Source organism: Arachis ipaensis, chromosome B09 (assembly GCF_000816755.2).
Source record: "Arachis ipaensis cultivar K30076 chromosome B09, Araip1.1, whole genome shotgun sequence".
NCBI classification, from domain to species: domain Eukaryota; kingdom Viridiplantae; phylum Streptophyta; class Magnoliopsida; order Fabales; family Fabaceae; genus Arachis; species Arachis ipaensis.
In genome coordinates this window covers 18,538,196-18,561,335 of record NC_029793.2, presented here as the reverse complement: position 1 = coordinate 18,561,335, position 23,140 = coordinate 18,538,196, and the positions used below count along the sequence as shown (strand labels likewise).

Below are 23,140 nucleotides of genomic sequence, written 5' to 3'. Positions count from 1 at the left end.
ATATTTAAATATTTAATATCTATAGTTGTGATGTTTGTTATTAATAATTAATAATATTTAATTATTTAATTTTATCTAAGCCTCCCACAGAGATTTGGTAGCATATTTTTCGTCGACTTTTGTCATGTTTTCCTCAAATTGGTTCTAGTATACATGGAAAAATACATGTGTCTTAAAGAAACAATGATACATAAATAATGTCTAATTTGAAAACCATGAAAACTAAATTTACATTGGTACCCTCAAAGCATCGATTAACCCATTTGCTATGAGTCCTTTCTCATGTGAACCCGCTCAGAGCTCGCTTTTTCAGACATGACAACATAGTGTTTGGCACGCATTTTATATTTAAAAATTATAGATGCAAGAATAATATCAGAAAAGAAGATATTTAACTATTGGTGATATATTATGTAGCATTTTCTTTGACGTGCCATCATATGCTCTGGAGACCTTAGAGTGCAATGACTCTCTCATGCCGGATACCTTATTATTAGCCTTGGCCCTTCACTTTTGTCTCTCGGTAATCTTTTGGGCTGCGTGAAGATGTCATCAGGAATTCAATCAGTTCAAGCACTCTTGTTGTAGATATATGCAAAAGAATCAAGATTTTTAAGGTGAAGAAGTTGGTAAAATAGTGTAAAGAGTTAATCACTTTTAAATTAAGAGAGTAGAATACATATTGTATAGAAATTATAAAATTAATCATGGTTAATCTTTTATTTTACTAATTTTTTTATTTTTAGAAGATTCAAATTCAACTATAATGGATATCAATGGTTAAGAGAAGAGAGGTTGAATTTTGACCTCTTTTTATTTTGCTCTTAAAACTGAATGGAATTTCTGGATTCTGTATTATTGTCTCAGATGTGATAAAAACAAGAGACTAAACTAGAGAAAATATTTGTATATTATTGAGTGTGTATTCGAAAGTATAATGTACAAGGAGTATATATAGCTGCTAACATAATCAAAATCATAAAAGCATAAAATCCTATAATTAATATACAGATACGCTATATAAATACAAATGATACTAATTGATCTAATTTTATTCTAATTATTCTCTTAACAAGATGAAAAGTAGATTATTTTCCTTTTGTAGTTTGTCGAAATAAGAGCCAAAACGGAGATATGTGCAAGGCAAAAAGTTGTGAAGTCTATCTGAATAGAATAAGAGATTATTTTATTTTGTCTCCTAACGTAAAAAATCAAAAATAGAGAACAGAAAGAAAAGTGACATAGCTATATATTTTAGTTCAACTACTTAGTGCAATATAGCCTACATCCAGTCTCCATCACAACCATGACAAAATTTCACTATTTTTGAACAAGATTACATTCACCAATTTTTCTAAAATTCTAACCAATCATATATGAGACAAATCCAGTTTCTAACCCAAACCATATTTGACTAGAAACTCATCCTATCTTTCAACAGTAAAGTGCTCACCTAGCATGCAAGAAAATCTCTTCAAGATCATGACAATAAAACAGAAAAATTTACAAAGAATTTTGAGATAAATATAGACTTCTCTCAAAGTCTAACTCTTGTCTTTTTTCACTCAATAACTTTTTCTTACATACCTCACTGTAATGTCTTTTTACCATTGAAAACAAAAAAAGACTAGATTGAGAAAACAAAATATTCAATAAGAACCATGAAGGAGAAGAATAGTAATAGCTCTGTAAGTTATGGCCAAACGTTGTGCTCTCACTCCTTACTCCGATCCTTGGCCGTTTACCCCTTTAATAGAGGAGTGAAGCTTCCAAAGCTTGAAACTTTGCTTCAACACGTTGGACTTCTTCTCCCAAAAAATCAGTAGCAGCAGCAGCGTCGCAGAAGAGAGATAGAGTAGAGGTAGTGACTGAATCATACATACATTCATACCTTCTATCTTCTCTTTCATCCTTTTTCAAATTGCTTCTTGAATCTGAACTATTCATTTTTGCTTTGGCTCCAAGTTTGATTGTTGAACGTTGATTCAAAACAGAGTTTCATCATTTTTAACTTCTTCAATTTTATACTTCTGTGCATGCAAGGAGAAGATATCTTCATCAAACTTCAATAAAACATAAATGTGAAAATACGTCTCTAATGATGCTTCAAAAATGATGTTTGTTTTTAGTCTTAAATTTTTTGACTTTCTTCTTTTTTGATTAAATTGGTAACCTACTTTTTATTTTTTTATTTTGTTCTAATTCAGAGTTTTTTTTTCTTATTTTTTTTTTTTGAGAAATCACGTGGATAATAGAAAAGAGAAAAGAGAGAAAAGAGAGTTTTGGTTCGGTGGTGTGATGTTTAATTCCATTCTTTGCAACCAATTTGAAAGAATGGACTTAGATCAATTGTTGGGCCTTGTACTTATATTTAGATTAGACTTAAAATTTTTTTTCTTGTTTTGGTCAGATTGCTTGCTTTTATTTTCAATGAAGATTAATCACTCATTCTTTGAATTAAACATAATGATATAAATGCTTTGTTTATACCGAATCAATGTTGGACTTTATTAGTTTGTTGGGTCTGTTTTCTTATTCCTTGAGTGTGATTAAATTAATTTCTTATACATTAAATAAACTAATCATACACATAATTAAAATTTTAATCTAATAATAATATTTAGTCATCGTCTATAATATATTATTATTTCTTTAAACTCAACCAACTGAAAATATCTTGGGGAATTTGCAACATATAGCAACAACAAAAAACATGATAATAACATTATAAAAAATTTAAATTATTAAATATTGAGAAATTACACATAAATATCATTTTTTTAAATAGCCCACCAAAACTCTCATACATGACTCAAAGCCATGCTAAATCTCAAGATGAACCGTCGATAGTAGTTTTTACTATCTGAAACCAACTAATCCTCTTCTTAGCTTTGCATGGAAAATACCAACTATTTCTTAAACACATTGTATTAACACTATAGGTTGTAACATGCAAATTAAATCGAAGAGGAACAAAATGAAACGTATCAGTATTAAGGTGTGTTTGTGAAACACGTTGGAGAGGATAAAAGTGCGTTTCAGTGCTTTAAACGTTGTTCTCTAGAAGCAAAAAATTATAACTTATGCGTTTACTCAACGCACGTTTAGGTTGTTGTTAGTTATTATTGGTTTTTCCATAATTTTTTCTAAATAAATACTGAAAATATTAAAACAATTATTCTAATTTTTGTGCACTGTTTACTATTTTAATTTTTTATAATATGTATTATTGTTTCTATTAAAAATGATAAATTAAATAAAAATTAATTATAAATAATAATAAAAATATAACTTGTAAAAAATTAGAACATAAAATAATAATAAAAATAAAATTATTAAGAATACTTAAAAAGGGTACTAAAATATGTTATTTTATATATTATTTTTAATTTAATAAATAAATATTAATTTTCATTATAAAAAAATACTTAAAAAGTTATTTAGAAATGATTTTAACTAATATTATTCAAACAATATTTATTTTATTAAAATTAATTTTAGTGAAAATTGCCAAACATAAATTATGTTGACACAAACTTATTTCTACCCAAAATCAATTCTACAAAATCACTTCCATTCAAACTCCAATTTGCCTAACGTGAATTCAAACACACAATTAATCGTTAAAGGTCAACTCTTTTAGACAATTGGTGGTGGATACTACAGACTCTTTAGATGTTGTTGGGCCTACCTAATACCTATGTAGTTGTCCAAGGTTGACATTGTGACTAAGATTAAGGCTAAGGCTGTGATGTAAAAGGATCAGCGGATCCATGTAGTCCATCTATGATTGTCTACCATGTTCTTTGTGTGCAAGCAGGAGCCATGTGTTGGTATCATGGTGATTAGGAGCGTACATTAAAAAAATTAAAATGTGGTTAATCAATTAAAAAATTATAATCATATTTTAGTTAATTAATTTAATAAAATAATTTTAAAATTATATCTATATTTTTTAAAATTAGTTAATTAAAATTAAATTTTAAAAAATTAATTTTTAATCAGTTAGAAGGAGTTGCAACCGCAATCGATCGAAGAAAGAGAAAAGCCAGTGCAAAATTCACTTAATTCACTGTTAGCTTCATATCTCATAATCTCAAATTCAGTTTTTATGATTAAGAAGTCACAAATATAATCTCAAAATTTTAATAATTCACTATTAACGGCTTTCTCAGATTTTAAAGTGTCAGAATAACTATTCAAGTAATTTATTGCAAACTAGATGTATATAAGAACCCAAAAAAATATATTAATGCTTAAATACCTCAGAACGTAAATCTGAGTTAAGCACCACTTCAAAAATAAAGTAAGTTTGAATCCTAACACCAGGTCTGGAACAGTTGGCCCCAAAACGTGAGGATAAATTTGTTTAGTCTTCATATTGATTAAATTTGATTTTTCGTGATTTAGGAGATCGTGAATTTTACGTAAAAAAATGAAACGTTATTTTATGTTTTAAAGATTTTTCGACTTCTTAATGAGCCGTTTTGATATTTTAATTTTATTAACTTTGGATATTTATTTTGTTGATCTCGAGGTTGATCAGTCTCTCAAATAACTATTTTGTCGAGTTCTGTTTAACGTTTTAGATTTACTCGTAAAAAAAAAAAAAGTAAAACTTTACTCAAATGGAGAATGCTTACAAGGTGAGGACCTTGTTAAAACCTCTCGCTGCTTTCGTTGTGATGTGCTTTCGGAAGTCATCCTTCATCAGGTCGTTAATTAAGCACAGGCTATCCACCGAGTCGGTCAGTCCGTCTATGATTAGGTATTCGTCGTTGAATTTATCGAGATATTTTCTAATAAACTCGTCCAGGTGTCGAGTAATGCCTAGGAGGCAGATCAAGTGCTTTGCTTTGGCTATATGTGTGGTGAATTGTGCTAGGAATTTTTGGGAAATGTCGTCGAAGCATGAGATCAAGCCATTCAGGAGCGTGTTGAACCACTTGATAGCTAGGCTAACTAGGGTTACCAGAAAGGCCCGTCATCGGATAGCGTTGACCACTCCTTCTAGGTTCATCTTATCCTCAAAGGTCGTTATGTGTTCTTAGGGATCTTTGGTGTCGTCGTACTTCATGTCGGTTGGCTTATCGAACCCTTTTGGTAACCTTATTTTCACGACTTTCTTGGTAAATAGGGTTGCTCCCATTACCATGCATTCATGTCGCCTTTACTTGGAATCTCTCTGGTATCTTTTTCCATGGTTCTCTCGATTGGAATATCGGGATCGACTATGATACCTACGCCTTTGGTGACGTCAATCTGAGGTTCTCATCCTGTGTTCCCTTCTGGAGGCAGTTCGAGAGATCGATTCGCCCGTGTCCTCTGGTTGGTAGCATTCGTTTGTGGTGACCTTACCTTTCAGGATTTAAATTCGGTGGCAAAGTTCCTGGATTATGCGCCATGCGGTTTGTATCTTCACCTAGGCTGTCAAATGACCTGCTTCTGTTAGACTCGTGATCTTCTTTTTGAGACTGATGTCTCGGTTGAGTACGCGTCGCATGGGTATGGATCACACTGGCCACCCTTCCGGTCTTGGGGGATCGCTGTGGTTCTGAGGCTCAGGCTATCAATGAGGGTTAAGTTTCGGGTTTCGGTTAGGTTGCTTTTCATGGACGTCTGACATGCTGTTGGGATCTCGATGGTCTCCACAGACAGCACCAATATTCAAGCGGTACCTGAAGACCTGAAAGTTCAAAGAGTGCTTGTTTAGGTGAAGAGGGATTGGGCGTCCGTCGGTCCGGTAGGAATGTTCAAGGTAAAATCCTCATAGCGGGAGGGTGGTATTTGCAAAGACATTTCGACGTCCCAAGTCAAAGAGCTAGAGAGGTAGGGATTAAGTGTTAGGGTAGAATGATCATACCTGAGGGAGTGATAGGACTCCCTTTTATATAGGCTTTGCCGGGTTATCTTATCTTTGTGGGAAGGGGTCCCACTTCATATAATTTTGGAAGGTGGTTAGGAGGTAAAGATGGTCCGAGACCATTAGGATGGCGGGGATGCTTTTGGGCTGGTTGTGTTGGTCCCGTTAAGAATCTGGACGCGAAGTCCAAAACATATTCATACACAACTATTATCTTTGTAATATGATTTATTAGTGATCAAGCGTAACTTGAGAGGCTTTAGCAAGAATATTTAAGATTCTCAAATTACTTTGGTTGATCTAGGTTATTTTGTGAAGGTTGTAGAAGGCTTAGAGAAGGGGGGTTGAATATATGACCTTCTTTTAAGTTATTGAAATAACCCTTTTAAAACTAACTTGTAATCTGAATCTATTTGAACTCAGCAGCGACAAATTTATGAGACAATTTCATTTTGTCTCATGAATATCAGAAAACAGAACAGAGCAGGGAAGAGAGAAGCTGACACCATCATGTATCCTGGTTCGGTTGCCTTTGTGCAATGCAACCTACGTCCAGTCTCCACCACAGCAGTGGTGGAATTTCCACTATAGCTAAAGTATTACATACACCAATTCCACAGGATTGACACAATATTTTCACACTCAAGTTCTAACCTAACTTAATCTTTCTATACCCGTAGGAGATTGAAGATGGAATGCTTGGTAGCAGTCCTCTAGTAAGTACTAGGAAAAACCTCTCTTTGGCTAGAGGGGATGGAATTGGTTATGCTAATACCTAACTATTCACTCTTAGTGGTAACCCAACTAAGAAAGGGGTACCTCACATGTACAAGATACAAGACACAAACTCACCTAAAGAAATCTGAAATGACTCTAGGCTTTTCTCTCTGTGTATCTCTCTGCCTCTTTCCACTCTTAGGCTCTTTCAATGACTCTCTCATTCAGCCTTTTACCTCAAGAAATTTCAGAAAGATAAACATTAAAAAGAAATTTACAATCTGTAAAATATGAAGGCGATTGATGCTTCAACAGCCTCTTTGCTATGTGATAAACCAAATTTGCTAGCCTCTGATTCAGTTCTTCATTCTAGAAGAATGTTCCTTTGACTAGGAAGTACTGTCCAAGTAGATGAACTTCTTCAGAGAGGTCTTCTCAGAACATACACCTCAAGAACACTAGTTATCTCTCCAGTACAAGAAAAATACCCATTCAACCACACTTTTTTAAGCTACATTTGAAAAGCGTAGCCTATTCATAGAACAAGCTACGCTTTTCTCAATGATGCCTTTTTGTAAGAGAAAAGGAAACACAATTTTGGCATCATTTAAAAAGTGTAGCCTTAGGTATTATAGAAATCACTTGTAAAGCGTAGCCGTATATTGATATCTATGGGTTCACCTTTTGTATTAAAGAGAGCGCTTTTAGAAGGTAGCCTATTTGTTAAATTTTGGGTGCGCTTCAAAAGTGATGCCTAATGTATTTAGAGCCAAAAGATTGAGACTTGGTAAATTTTTTTCTTTTTCCCGAAAGCAAACCCACACTTAGTGAAATTTTTGTCCATTATTCCCTCTAAAGCTCATCACTCACCATCGCGAAGAAACCCTACTTGCAGAAACCCTCTCACCATCGCGAAGAACCCTCCAAAGCTCACCATCACGAAGAAACCACTCACCACATCGCCGCACACTCACCACTCGCCGCTGACCGTCTCTCCTCTTCGCCCTCCTGTACTGATCGTCGCTGTGCTGCCCTCACCATCGTCATCTCTGCGCTTCTCATCGTCCTTCCCCTTTCAATTCGATCGAGTAACCCTCACCTTCGCCATTCTCACAGTCGCTGCTGACCGTCGCCACCCAGTAACCACTCACAGCCAGTAACCGTCGTTGTTGCTGCACTGACCATTGCTCTTCTTCGCCGTTCTTCTCATCATTGTCTTCTCTGTGCTCACATTGTTGAATATGTATGTATTGATTTCTATTTGGTTATAAAATTTCAGAGGTTTAGAGTTCCGATTTTAGGGGTTTTAATTTGGAGATTTTAATCTATGAAATATGGGTTTGTGAATTGTGATTTGATAACATGCATGCTGTTGTTGATGAAGATGGTGGACCTACATCCATTTGTGAGTATTGATGAAGATGGATTCAACTATATATCAGACATTCAGATGCTTAATTTATTTTCTTCACTAGTTATTAAGTAGTCAGAATAAGAAAGAACATTTTAAAGAAGATTTGATATGATGATTATATTCCATGAACTCTGTTACTTCTTGCTATTGATGACTTTTGTTTAAAACTATTGTGAGTATTGATGATTATAGCAAAGATCACAGTTTACTGTTGTGAGTATTGATATGATATTCCATAAACTCTGTTACTAGTATATATATCTTGATATGATGATTATATTCCATGATTTGAAAAGTAGTCACTAACTGCAGAAAAAACGTTTGGGAAGCTGGTGGAGCCTGTATTGGTGTTTTGGATCTACTCATAAATGCAACAAGCGGATTGGTCATGCTGTCCTTGTTCCTGAACCTGTTGCACCAGCAGGTCTAGCTGCTACTGTGCCACCAAATCCTTCAACAGATTAGTGAGTATTGTTAGATTAGTGATTTTTTATGTTTATCTTACATTCTGATAAAGAATAGAATAGTGTCCTTATGTTTATCAATTTGTTTGGTTTTTTATTTTTGACATTAAATCCACCTTAAACAATTTTGATACTCACACTTATTCACTTACTTAACATGTCAGGTGCTAATCAGTGCCACTGCTGATCGAAACTGCGCGACACTATCGCAGGTCAGATATTGGCAATAGATTCTTCTGTTTTTTATTTATTTGGTTGCAATTTATCAAAACCTTACATGTTTTAATGTCACCCTATTTTGCTATACTCCTCTAATTTTCTTAGTGCCAACTGCTCTATCTACACATCATGTGTAATTGTAAAATAGATTTACATAACAATCTTTTTATTCGTCACTATCACTTTTTGGTACAGTAGCAATGGGGGAGAATATGGATCATGGTATTTTGTAATTTGACACTAGTTTCATGTGACTAATAAGGGTGAATGTTTATAAATATTTGTAGGCACATAAATTTACATAAGTACTTAGACTTAAAAAGTGGTGAATAAATATTTATTTGTTGGCAGAATATGTATAGGAATCTTTGACATTGATTCTTTCTATTCTACCATTTTTGAAATGCTTTAAAGTTGGTATTTGGCATACATTTAATCATCATATTTAAGATGTTATGTACTTAGTAAAGGACCAAAGGGTAAGCACATAACTAATTATGCATAAGAGTGGAATGTTGATGAAGTTCCATGTGGAGATTTTAGCTGAACGGTTATTAAAAGGAAGCTGGTAGTTTCTTAATCCATACAAAAAGGAATAAGACTGATTCTGGGTTTGTGTATGCTTGTCACTGTTGATGGGTTGAAATCAAATTCCAACACCTAAACTCACCGGCAAGTATACCGGGTCGCATCAAGTAGTAATTGCTCACAAGAGTGAGGTCGATCCCACAGGGATTGATGAATTGAGCAATTTTAGTTAGATGGTTGATTTAGTTAAGCAAACAAGTGATGATTTGAGTGAATTGTGACAAACAGAAGCTAAATTACATGAAACTAAAAGGGAGAGAGGAAATTGGTAGAAAATTAAAGTGCAGAAGAGTAAATTGCATGAAACTTAAAGTGCAAGAAAGTAAAAGAGCTGAAACTTAAAGTACAAGTAATGTAAATGATTGAATCTTAGATTGCAAGCAATGTAAATAGCTGAAGCTTAGAGTGCAAGAAATGTAAATTGCTTGAATAGTAAAGGGATGTGGGATGCTGGGTGACAAACCCCAATTTGACGGTTTGTTTTGCCTTGAATTTAGAACATTTTGATAACCTTTTGTCACATTTAGCCTAAGAATTAGCATGGTTTTGTTATCTCTTCCATGATTGTGCTTAAGTGTAAAAACATACTTTTTAAGCCTTATTTTGGTAAATTCTAGTTTCTGTTTGATTTCATAAGATGCCTTGATGTGTTTGCTAGTAATTCCAGGGTTGAAATAGGCTAGGCATGGATCAAAGGAAGCAAGGAAGGAAGCATACAAGTGGAGAGAAGCATAAAAAGTCAAAGAAGCAAAGTCAGCCATGCACGCGCACGCGCACAAGGCGCTCGCGCGCACATTGCAGAATCGACCAGGGACGCGCACCTTGTACTTGTGACAAACAAATTTTTGCATGAAAGGATTATTGTTGGTTTAGAGACTATACTTCAACGAGATTTTATTTGTGAAATTCTAAACCGTCAAAAAATCCAATCGTCAAAATGGCGCCGTTGCCGGGGATGAGCAATGGTGTTATGTTATTGGTTATTGTACATATGTGAATAGTGTAAATAGCTTGTCTTTTGCTTGTTTACTAGATTTTGTTAGCTTTATTTTTGTTTTTCCATAATGAATTCTCACTTTGGCTTTGAGTTTGGCTCTAATTGTGTTGTAGGGAATGTGAACTTTAATGGCAACATGTACCAAGGATGGAACACTCCAAGATGGGAGGAGCCTCAAGGAATTGATCACTCCTATTGGCATCAACCTCCGGACACTTATAGGTATAACCCTCATCCTAATGCATGTCAATTCAATGGCTATGGTGAATCACCTTATGACTTCCAAGCACCACCACCATATGCCTATGAATCTCATCCTCAACATGAACCTCAACCATTCTCACAAGCCTTTCATCACCAAGCACCACCCTATGATCCATATCCATCATATAACCAATCATCCATACCATATTTTTATGGCCATTATGAGCAAGAACCTCTAGAATCACCACAACCATATCAAGATTACTCCCAAGAACCACCTCAACACTCATCATCTCTATACCTTTACCAAGAAGAACCACCTTCCTACCATGAACCCTCCCTCCAAAATAATGAACCTTCCTATTCACCCCAAGCCCCAATAGACGATCCTCTCACTTTGTTACTCCAAGGACAAGAAGCCATGAAGCGGGATACACTTGAGTTCATGACCAATTTGACCAAGGTGGTGCACACTTTAGCCCACCAATGCTTGAATACTCAAGGTACTTCCGTGACCACATGTGAAAAGTCAAAAGAAGAGCAAAGTATGAAGGAGAAATTGGAAAATTCGGTGGAGAAAGAGGAGTCAAATTTTGTGTTGGAACAATTGGAGGAGCCTATGATCATTGAAGAAAAGGAAGAGATGGTTGAAGATTTAGGAGATGTTGAAAGTCCAAGGGAATGTAGTCTCATGGAGCACTCTTCCAAGGAGCTTGATATTGAAGTCGAAGAAGGTGCGCAACCTCCAAGGCATATCATCGTTGGAGACTTGGAAGAGGCTTATCAAGAGATGGATTCAATCATGGATGAATTTCTCTCTACAATGGAATCCTCTCCCATTGGACATGGAGTTGAAAGTATAAAAGAGTGTGCACAACCTCCCATACCCTTGGTGAGCAATGAGAAAGAGAGCTACCAAGAGGAAAACGTTGGCAAGGTGTATATCGAAATTGAAGAATATGAAGAGGTTGACCAAGAAATGGATTTATTCATCAATGAATTTCTATCCAAAATTGAACCACCTCCCATTAGGCAAGAAATCAAAGTTCTTGAAGATAACACCAAGCCACGTAACAAAGAGGATGAGGTTGAAAGTGAAGAAATTTGTCAAGAGGTGGAAATACACAAAGAAGAGCACAAGGAAGTAGACCTTGCATTGTCTGAGTGTGGGGAGGTTTCCCTTCCCAAACTACCATCCAACGCAACATTCAAGTGGGTAAAATTCTTATCCATAAGCTTTACTTTCTCGCTTGAATATGGTTTGATTGAAACGGATGGACAACTTAGAGCTCTTTGTGGAATTAAAAGCAAGAATGAATTGTGTAGTGGTTGCAAGTTAGGAATTAGGCTCATTAAGGTCAAAGCTTCAAGGTATAGGGATGATGTTGGGACAAGAACCACTTTATATGGATCTAGGAGGAAGCATTGGTGGAGTAAAGAGAATTCTATATGCCAATCACCTTTATGTCAATCGCTCATCCGACAAAACCATGAAACTCAACTAATGGATGGGTGTGAAGACAAGATATGGGATCCCGGTTCGCTATGTGAAGACCAACTATGGGGACTCATATCTTGGGTAGAACTTTGCCCAAGTTTGATGAATATGGTTGGAAATTCTGTCAACCAATTGAGGAGCAAAGATCCTTGGAGATTCAAGGATGAATACAAACATGAGCCACCATGACAATGAGCATCTCAAAATGTCCAACTTAAGGACTTAAACTAAAAGTGCTCGGTGGGAGACACCCCACCATGGTAAACTCTTTCCATTCCCTTTTTAAATTTGCCTAATAAGTGATTTGAGTTACCATTGTAGGTAGATGTTTCATACAAATTTGTTTGTACAATTTAATTGTTAGCTTAGTCACATGCATGTTGTGTTTAGTAGTAGATGAATAATACCAAAACTTGCATTTTTTGTGAACGCGCACGCGCATCTGCCGCGTCCGCGCCGATTTGCTGCTGCAAATGCTTGGGCCAAATTCCAGAGAGTTAAGACATTTCTGGGCTAACTCTAGGCCCCGTGCCCAACCCCATCTGCGCGAGCGCGCGCATTGCGCCAGCGCGCCATTTCACAAATTCGTCAATATACGCGGACGCGCACTTGCCGCGTGCGCGTCCTTGCGCGGTGCCACCAAACTAGGCCATGGACCAGAGAGTTGGGCGTGCCTCAAGCCCATTCTATGCCTCCAGCCCAATCTCATGTACGCGTGCGCGCCTGGTACGCGCACGCGCCCCTGCCTAATATGCCACCCCACGCTAACGCGCACTGTACGCTCACGCGTAGATCTCCATCCCCCTCAATGCACGCGGACGCGTACTTGCCGCGTGCGCGCAAATCTAGTGGCGCGACTCCCAGGCCATTCTCCAGAGAGTTAGGCCTGAGTTGGGCCAACTCTAAGCCCCTGGCCCAACTCCATGCACGCGTGCACGCACGGTACGCGCACGCGTCCTTTCCTCTTTTTTGCTCACCCCCGCTTACGCGCGTTGTACGCGCACGCATAGGGACCACATTCTATCAATGGGCGCGGACGCGCAAGGTGCGCGCACGCGCCAATTCAAAAATCGGGATAACCCTAGCTCGCGAGGCACACTGCGCAGTCGCGCACCCATCCCTCCCAACCTCCATCTTCTTCTCCATCTGTCATCGCAGCAGCATAGTTCCCCCCTGCTCCCAGGTTCCTGCTCCGTTTCTGTTCATTTTTCTCTATTTTTCTTTTTCTTTGTTCATTCATGTTCGTTCCTAGAACTGCATGTTAGTTAGTTAGAATTGGAATGTTGTATGTTAGAATTAGTTAAAAATACTTGCGGTTAAGTAGCTAGGATTGGATAGAGGATTCTAGGCCTGCTAAGTGCTCCGTATGTGCGTACTTGCTGTTTGTCTGTTTGTATGTTGTCTGCTGGTTTTGGACTGCTTTTTATGCACTTCTTGTTGCCTGAATGCTGTACCACTGCTGCTGTGCTTAATTGATGCTGTTTTCTTACTGTTTGTGCTATTCTGCTATCCGGGAACGTCCAATTTTAAGCCGGAATGCTGCCCGATTTTCAAGGAAATTAGTTTCATTTTGATTTTTATTTCAGTTTTGGGCAAATTTCCGTTCCCTTTTGACTTCCCGGATTTGCACAATCATCGTGCACATGAACCGCAATTTCTCGTTCAATTGAGCCTAGATATCATCATATCACTAATCCACTTTTCTAACCCACTAATTTCTTTCACCATTCTATCATATTCTTTTCAGGATGTCGGATAAAGGCAAAGCCATAGCCACCGCCTCTAAAAAGAGAAAACACTCTACCCCCTTCATTCCTTCCATCTACAAGAACTATGCTAGGAATCCTTTGTAGGACGAGGATAAAGAGAATCAGCAGTTGCCTTCTACCAATCCTGACAGATTCCCCAACCTCTACTGTGAGTTTCGGTTCTCTAGATATCGAACCACGAAGCTAAATATTGAGAAGAAGTTGCTCCTACCTAATGATGTGAGACGGCGCATTAACGGTCGGATCCTCGAGTTAGGTATTGATTTTGTTGACCGGGACTTGGGTGACATCAATATATCTTGGGTGAAGGAATTTTACTGCAACTTCTTCCGTCCGACCTTGGATTCAGTTCAGGTGAGGGGTAGAGAGATTCTGCTCACCGAGGCCGCCATTGGGGAGGCACTTCATTGCCGACACATTCCACATGACCAGTGTGCCCATCATCAGGCTGAGATAGCCATCCATACCATGACTTTTGACTATGAGGCGCTTCGGCGCGTGATTGGGATACCGGAGGCTTCTTGGGTTATGGATGCGGGCAACACCAAGCCAAAGGGGATGTTGTTCACTCATTTGACTAGGGAGGCCAAGACTTGGCAGATGATCTTCGCCCACTACGTCCTGCCTACCACCCACTTTTCTGAGGTCCCCATGGAGATGCTTCTGTTGATCGGGTGTGTTATGAAAGGGAAGGAGGTCTCCTTCCCTAGACTTATCCGACAGTGCATGTGGCGGGCGCATATTCGTGGCCTACTTCCGTTTCCTACATTGGTCACGAGTATGGCAGCCCTGGCTGATGTCCCATGGTCGGATGATGATGTGCGACCACCGCCCGCTGATGCTGATGACAGGGAGGTTACTATCCCCTGGGGTGTTTGGGTGCACGAGCGGCCACCTGCTAGCCGCCGCTCTCGGGCTAGGGCTGTCATAGGGACACCTTCACCACCAGCCCCTGCAGCTGGCCCATCATCTTCTATAGCCGCAGCTCCTCCACCATCTACTGACCCTCCAGCAGCACCTGAGCCTACCTATCTCCTGGTCCAGCGTCTCTTCCGGTTCTTGGAGCGAGAGCGACACCATGTCAGACGCCGTTTGGATCGGATGGACCAGGCGATTTTTCTTTATACATTTTTGCATATCTCCTTTTGTATACTCTCCTTTTAGTTTGTGGTTGTGATTAGAAATCATGTTTTGAGTGAAACTTAGTCACCCCTTTTTGCATAAGAATTTGGTTTTAAGTGAAAAAGAAAGGGGTAAACTAAGAAAAATTTTTGAATTTTTCAATCACAACAATGCTTAGTCAAACATTGAGGTTTTTCAAGAGGTTTAAATATAGGGCATTAACCCAATTGATTGAAAGAAAATTTTTGAAACTTGCTTGAATTTCATACCTTTTGAAGCATGTATTGAATTGAGAACACAAGCTTGTGAGACTTGAGCCTATTGATGTGGTTACATTTTATAACCACTTATTTTCCATTCTTGTGTGAAATTGTTCTCTTTCCATGATTGTGATCCTTAATTTGCTTGATTCTATATATCCGTTTATTTCTTGTGTTTGTGCATTTATATGATTGAGGCCATTATTTCATTTGCTACTTACCCAAATAGCCAACCTTTTACTCTCCATTGTTAGCCAATTTTGAGCCTATGCTTAACCAACTCATCCTTATTTTAGCTCATTACAAGCCCAAGGCGGAAAACCAATGAAAAGTCCTTGTTTGGATCCTTGATTGGCTTAGGCTAGTGAGAGTGTGTATTATTCAAGTGGTGAGGCTTGGGAACATTGGATGGGATAAAAAGGGGCAATACACTTTTATGTTTAGGAATTGGGCACATATTCATGTATTAATCAAATGTAGAGACCTTATGCATTGATGTTCTTGTATTTAGCTTGAAAGAAGAAAAAGAAAAAAAAAATAATAATGATGAAAAGAAAAGTAAAATGAAAAAAAAAGAGAAAAAAAAATAAAAGGGGACAAAATGCCCCAAAGTGAAGTCAATAAAAAGGAATCAATGCATAAGTGTTGTGAAATGAAAAAAAAAATGCATGAGTATGTAAGAAAAAAGTGAAGAATGGGTAGTTAGAATAGCTCACATTTGTATAGGTCATTAATTAGGTTAGGTGGGAAAGTCTATGCTAATCAAAGACTCAAATCTTAGCCCACTTGACCATAAATGATCCTACCTTGACCCTAACCCCATTACAACCTAAATGAAAGACCTCATGATGAATGTAAGCACGCATTGAATAAGTGTTGATTGTTAGAAGAAAATCAAATTTTGGAAAACATGATTAGAAGAGAATTGAGTGGATTAACCCTTAAACACTTGAGTGAATAGAGCGGATACACATCCGGTGAGGGTTCAAAAGTTCAATTACATGCATTCACCTATATTATCTATATTCTTGCAAGTTTGAACTCCTTTTAACAATTCAATACAATTGTGGTTTGAAATCCAATCGTCACTGGGATGCCGAATTTAACAATAGAAAGTAAAGAAGATGAAGTAAGTGCAGTAGATCAAAATAGAAATGGAAAATTGCTTAAAGAACAAAACAGAAAGTAAATTCACCTCAATTGTAAAAGCTAGAAAAGAAATTCAAGATCTCAGGGGCTCAATGAGACTAGAAAACATGTCTAGATCTCAATTCCTTCCTTGATCCAATAGAGAACAATTTGCAAAAGAAAAGAAGATGAAAGCAGTAAAGGAAACTCAGATTCAAATTTTTAATTCACTAAGATTATGCAGAAGAAGAACAAAGAGATTTCAGATCAAGGTTTGAAACAGAATTCCTTCAATCTCAATCTAAAATTCCAAAACAGAAAGTAAGAAATGCAGAAGTAAGAACAAGAGGAAGAGAACTCTGATCTCAATCCCAATTCCCCAATTCAAAGCTAAAATGTAAAAGTGAGCTAAAAATAAAACTAAAAATAAAAGAAAGTTCAAAAGTGAAAGTAAAAGTCAAAAACTAAAAATGAAAAGAAAGGTCTCCTCTAAATCAAACTAATTCTTATTTATACACTTTCTAATTTTGATCTTCAGACTTTGGAGTGGACTTTTCAAATTTGTGAAGAATTGGATCCAAAATGGTAATTGAATTGAAATTGGCCCCATGGGACACCTCCCAGGGGAGCGCTCAGTTAAAAGAGAAAGCGCAGCGCTCCCTTTGCCTTTGGCCTTCAATTTTGTTGCATGCCAAAGCCCATTGGATGCAGTAAAGTAGCGCTCAGTTTGTTGTTTTCACGCAGCGCTCGTCTTGCGTGCATAAGGCTCCAACTTCGAGCCTTGCTGAGGCTAATTTTGCCCATTTTTCTTGCAAGTATAGCACTCAGTGAAATCATTTCACGCAGCGCCCTTGTTTTCCTTTTGTAGCGCTCTCTTGTATGTTCCTGGTGCAAGGTTCGAGCCTTGATGAATGCAATTGTTAGCAATTTCCTTGTTGCAATAGCGCTTAGTTAAGGTTAAGCAAAGTGACGCTCCCTTGTATGTCCTTGGTTCGATCCTTGGCTCCACCTTCCCTTGACATTGCGTCTTGCCTTTTTTTCATGAGGAGCCCGATAAAGTTAACTAAGTTAACTGAGCGCTATGAGTTTTGCCTTGTGAATATTGGTTCCTTGGGCGCTCAGTTAAGAGAGTTCACTTAACGCTATGCCCTTTGCCTCCTTGGTCATGCTCCACTTTCTTTAGCGCTCACTCTTTGAGCGTTACACTCACTTTTTGAGCGCCATGGCCTTGCCTTGGTTGATGCCACGCTTTTGTTTCCTTAAGCCACGCTTTATGGGCACGCTTTCCTTGTTTCTTTCTTTTCTTCACCTACAAGTAATCAAAACAACCAATCAAAGTATCACCAAATTCACAAGGTTTATGAATCATTCAAAAACCAACTAATTCTAGCTTAAGCCTTATGATTTTGTGTCAAATAAAGGATGGTTGATTGATTCAACAAAACCATGCAAATCCACTCCAAATCACTTACTTACAATGCAAGAAAGTGCATAAAACCTAATGAAACAAGTGAGAAATGCTTGAAAAGTTAGCATAAGATGACTTGTCATCACAACACCAAACTTAAACCTTGCTTGTCCCCAAGCAAGCACTAAACATAAGAGAAAATGAAATGAAACAGAGAAGTATGCATGTCCTTATTTAGCAAATAATTGAACTTGGTTCATGGGGTTTTATGCAGACAATGGTAGCTCATTTATTACTTGCTGACAGATAAGAAATGTTTCCTTAAAGGTTCACTAGAGTTGCTGTTATAATGCCTTGCTTTTGCTTGATCCCTTGCTAGCTTTTTCTTTCTTTCTTTTGCTTTAGAAAGCTTATTTCTTAATGGAGGCTTGGTGGCAAATGTTGCAGCATCCTTTTGGCTAAATTTTGCTCAACATCTCTTCATCACAGACACATGGCTCATAATTTCTTCCTAGGATCATTGATGCACAGCATCTCTTTGGATTACTAAATGCTTTATAACTAGGTTGTTCTTGATAGTGAACTTTCAGTTGGCAATCTCAGATCAATTGATCTAAGTGGCCAAGTTTCAAAAACACCACAGACATATGTCCTAGGGTCCAAGCTATTGGTGTCTAGCCTTATTGTTTGTTTCTTTGCGCATTCTTGGCTTTTCTTTTTCTCTTTCTTTCTTATTTTTGCTTCATTCTCAAAGGATATTCATTGATAATAGACCTTATAGCAGCAAACTAATTCACACTTCAAAGAACATGTTATTATGCAGCTTTTGTTATTTGAGCTAATCATTAAATCAAACAAGTACCACCACTGAATTCTCATTCTAATTTCTACAACATTGGACAATCACTTTTTTGTTTCAAACGTTTTTCTTTTATTTATGCAGAAAGGAACAAAACAAAATTCAAGCTAATGATGGAAGACAAGCACAATATGCAGGCTAGCATTCTTAGCAAACATCTCCACTTGCACTTAATTGAACACTTCAACAAGACATATAGGAATTTCTAGATTAAAAATGCTTCACAGCAACAAGGATTAAGTGTCAATACAACCTGTTGGGAGTGTCTCTCAGCTTTTCCTTCTGTCATCATTATTTCTATCTGTTGCTCCTCTTTTGGATGATGATGCAGATCCCTCTCACAGATTGAATGTTGCCCTGCATAATCCTTAGAAGTTGCTTGTTTCTCAAGCCCTTAGGCAACTGGTTAGTATGCAAGAATTATTTGCAGGCTTTTGAACTTACTTTGGTGTGTGAACACCAAACGTAGTTCCTTGCCAATGTTCCTTATACAACCAGTCAACCATATGTGAACCTTTTGTCTTTGCTAAAGGCAATAAAACTAAAAACTAGAAAAACAGACACTGGTTAAGTAGTTTCTCTGATTGCTTGGAGCTAGCAACCCTTTATGCAGAAGGTGAAAATGTGTTTTTCAATGAGATTTTTGGTGGAACACCAAACTTAGCATCCTTCATTCTCCCTTATATTGTTTTGGTGTGCAACACCAAACTTATCTCCTTGCAATACAGATAAAGCTACTCAGCCTTGTTTATTGAAATAGTTGGGAAAAGGAAACTACATTTGGTTGGGTTGCCTCCCAACAAGCACTTCTTTATTGTCACTAGCTTGGCATCTTGTTCTTTGATCATGGAGGCTGAAAATCATAGTGCCTTAGCTTTTCTCCTCTTACTGTGAACTTCCTTCCGGTCTCCTCTTTGATGATCTCTAGGTGTTCAAGTGAAAGGATCCGGTTCACAGTATAATACTCAGATGATTATGGAGACACCTTCATTGGTTGGGTGTTTAACATCGCTTTATCCCCTAGTGAGAAGCCTTCAGTGGGGATTTTCTTGTTTTTCCACCCTTTTGGCCTCTTCTTCTTCTTCTCTTCTTTCTCAGGAGATAATTCATGCCTTGGTGGTTCTTTATCTGGAATGTTGAGGTTCTCATCTGGGGGTTTTGGATCTAGTTCCTCCTTGATTTCTTTGGTCTGTTGCACCATCTCTACTTTTTTCAAGCATGGATTTAGAAGTCTTGGAGTTAACTCATTGAATGCCTCCTTCAAGCTTTGATCTCTGGCCTTATCCTTCATACAATCTTCTTCTTGAGTGGGCTCATGCAGGGTTTTAAAAACATGGAATGCTAGGTGCTCATCATGCACTCTCAACAATAATTCCACTTTTTCAACATCAATCAATGCTCTGCCCGTAGCCAGGAAAGGCCTCCCTAGGATGATGGGAGTGTTAGGGTCTTCCTTCATATCCAGGACGATAAAATCAGCTGGGAGAAGGAATTTTTCCACTTTTACCAGCACATTCTCTACAACTCCAAGTGCTTGCTGAATGGACTTGTCATCCATTTGAAGAAGTATTCGTGTGAATTTCAGCTCGAAAATTTGCAGTTTTCTCATTAGAGACAAAGGCATCAAGTTTATGCTTGCACCAAGATCACAGAATGACTTCTCAATTGTTATGTTTCCTATGGTGCAAGGTATATAAAAACTCCCAGGTTCATCTTTCTTCTCTGGCAACTCTCTTTGGAGAATAGCACTACATTCCATTGTCATCTCAACAATTTGTCCTTCTTTTAGGGACTTTTTCTTTGTCAGCACTTCCTTCATAAATTTGGCATACAATGGCATCTGTTCAAGTGCTTCTAAGAAAGGAATATTGATGCTGAGTGTCTTGAATATGTCCAGGAACTTTGAGTATTGCTTATCCTCGTTTTCTTTTTTGAACCTTTAAGGGTATGGAAGTTTGGAGACATATGGCTTCACCCCTTCCTTCTTCTCTTGTAACTGTGGCTCAAGGATGTTCTTGTCTCCCTTTGAGATTTGTGACTTCTTGGTTTTCTGATCCTCTTCACTTCTCCCCTCTATCTCTCCTTGTGGAACTTCTTTGTTGTGTTTTTCCTGATTGATGGCTTCCTTCTTCATAGTCTTCTTACTTCCCACTGTGATTGCCTTACACTCCTCCCACTTTGTAGCCTTTCCTTTGTTCCTTGGGTGTTCTTCAGTGGCATTGGGGAAGGTATTTCCTCTCTTCTCACCCATTTCTGAAGTTTGCTTAGCCATTTGCTCCATATGCCTCTCAAGATTTCTGATTGAAGCTTCTTGGTTTTTGCTTGTTATGGCTTGATCTTTTCTTGCTGCTTCTTGATCTTGTTTGGCCATCTCTTGAGTTTTGATGAGTTTCTCCATTAATATCTCTAGACTAGAGATTCTTTGAGAGTCTGGATTTGGTTGTGGTTGTGTGAGATGAGATGGTTGTTGCTGAAGGTTATTTGAATTATCTACGGGGATATTTTGTGGGTAGAATGTGGATATGAAAAAGTTATTCTGGTGGTTTTGTGAGTTGTTATGGGGTTGGTGGTATGTGTTTTGTGGTTTTTGAATTGGTTAGTATTATTAGATGAATGACTTTGGTTGTTTGTGTTGCTGAGGCTGCCAGAGTTGAAGTCCCTTTGTCCTTGATTCTGATGCTCACCCCACCTTAAATTAGAATGAGTCCTCTAGGGTGTCTTGTGTGCATCACCATGGAAGTTGTGTTGGAATGAACTTGAGGTGTTGTTCATGTATTGCACCTGCTCAGGGCTTTGTTGCTCATAATTGAATGTCCCAAAACTTTCTTTAGATTGATTCCACCTATGTGCGGTTTGAGATTGGCTTTGTGTGTTTACTGCAGCACTTTGCAGTCCATTAATTTTTTTGGCCATAATCTCCATTTGTTGCTCAGGTTGTTGGTGTATCTGTTTGTTTTGTGCCAAGATAGTGTCAACACCTTCAAACTCCAATACTCCTTTCCTTTGAGCTGGTTGGCATTGTCTTTGATGAGCATAGAAATATTGATTGTTTGCCACTATGTCTATGAGGTTTTGAGCTTCTTCAGCTGTCTTCAGAAGTTGCATTCCTGATTAAAGCTTTGTATCTCTCCCAGACATCATACAGTGAATCTCCATCCAATTGAATGAATGTTTGCACTTCTGTTTTCAGCTTGATGATCCTTTGGGGAGGATAAAACTTGGCTAAGAACTTGTTCACTAGATCCTCCCAATTGTTGATGCTTTCTCTTGGAAATGCCTCCAACCATTGGGTAGCTTTGTCTCTCAGGGAAAATGGAAATAGCAGCAGCTTGTAAATGTCGGGATGCACACCATTGGTCTTCACTGTGTCACATATCCTTAGAAAGGTGGATAGGTGCTGGTTTGGATCTTCCAAGGGGCCTCCTCCATAAGAACAGTTGTTCTGCACCAAGGTGATGAGTTGAGGCTTCAATTCAAAGTTGTTTGCATTGACATTTGGAGTAAGTATGCTACTCCCACAGTGCCTTGGATTGGGAATGGTATAAGAGGCCAACACCCTCCTTGCAGGTTGAGCATTGTTGGTTACTTCTTCCTCATCCTCCATGACCTGCACAATCACAAACAATCCAAATGGAAATTGGATATTCTTATGCCAGAATGTAGTTAGAGGATTAGTTGACACACTGTGTCAAATAGTTAATGTGCTTAGTAAAAATAAAAAGGAAATGCTTAATCTAGACCACCACCTTACTTAATCATTGTCAATATAGATCAATCCCCGGCAACAACGCCAAAAACTTAATGGGTTGAAATCGAATTCCAATACCTAAACTCACCGGCAAGTATACCGGGTCGCATCAAGTAGTAATTACTCACAAGAGTGAGGTCGATCCCACAAGGATTGATGGATTGAGCAATTTTAGTTAGATGGTTGATTTAGTTAAGCAAACAAGTGATGATTTGAGTGAATTGTGACAAACAAAAGCTAAATTGCATGAAACTAAAATGGAGAGGGGAAATTGACAGAAAACTAAAGTGCAGAAAAGTAAATTACATGAAACTTAAAGTGCAAGAAAGTAAAAGAGCTGAAACTTAAAGTGCAAGTAATGTAAATGACTGAATCTTAGATTGCAAGCAATGTAAATAGCTGAAACTTAGAGTGCAAGAAATGTAAATTGCTTGAATAGTAAAGGGATGTGGGATGCTGGGATGCAAAATTTAACAATAGAAAGTAAAGAAGATGAAGTAAGTGCAATAGATCTAAACAGAAATAGAAAATTGCTTGAAGAACAAAACAGAAAGTAAATTCAGCTCAATTGTAAAAGCTAGGAAAGAAATTCAAGATCTCAGGGGCTCAATGAGACTAAAAAATAGGTCTATATCTCAATTCCTTCCTTGATCCAACAGAGAACAATTTGCAGAAGAAAAGAAGATGAAAGCAGTAAAGTAAACTCAGATTCAAATTTTTAATTCACTAAGATTATGCAGAAGAAGAACAAAGAGATTTCAGATCAAGATTTGAAACAGAATTCCTTCAATCTCAATCTAAAATTCCAAAACAGAAAGTAAGAAATGCAGAAGTAAGAACAAGAGGAATAGAACTCTGATCTCAATCCCAATTCCCCAATTC

At 37.7% G+C, this 23,140-nt stretch overlaps 1 long non-coding RNA gene across 1 annotated transcript; it reads left to right on the top strand.

Annotated features, from left to right (window-relative positions):
• LOC110267012 lies at nucleotides 8,263–8,829 on the top strand. The gene is made up of 3 exons (XR_002354295.1): nucleotides 8,263–8,458; nucleotides 8,623–8,670; nucleotides 8,783–8,829. It is a non-coding gene; the product is annotated as an uncharacterized LOC110267012 (long non-coding RNA).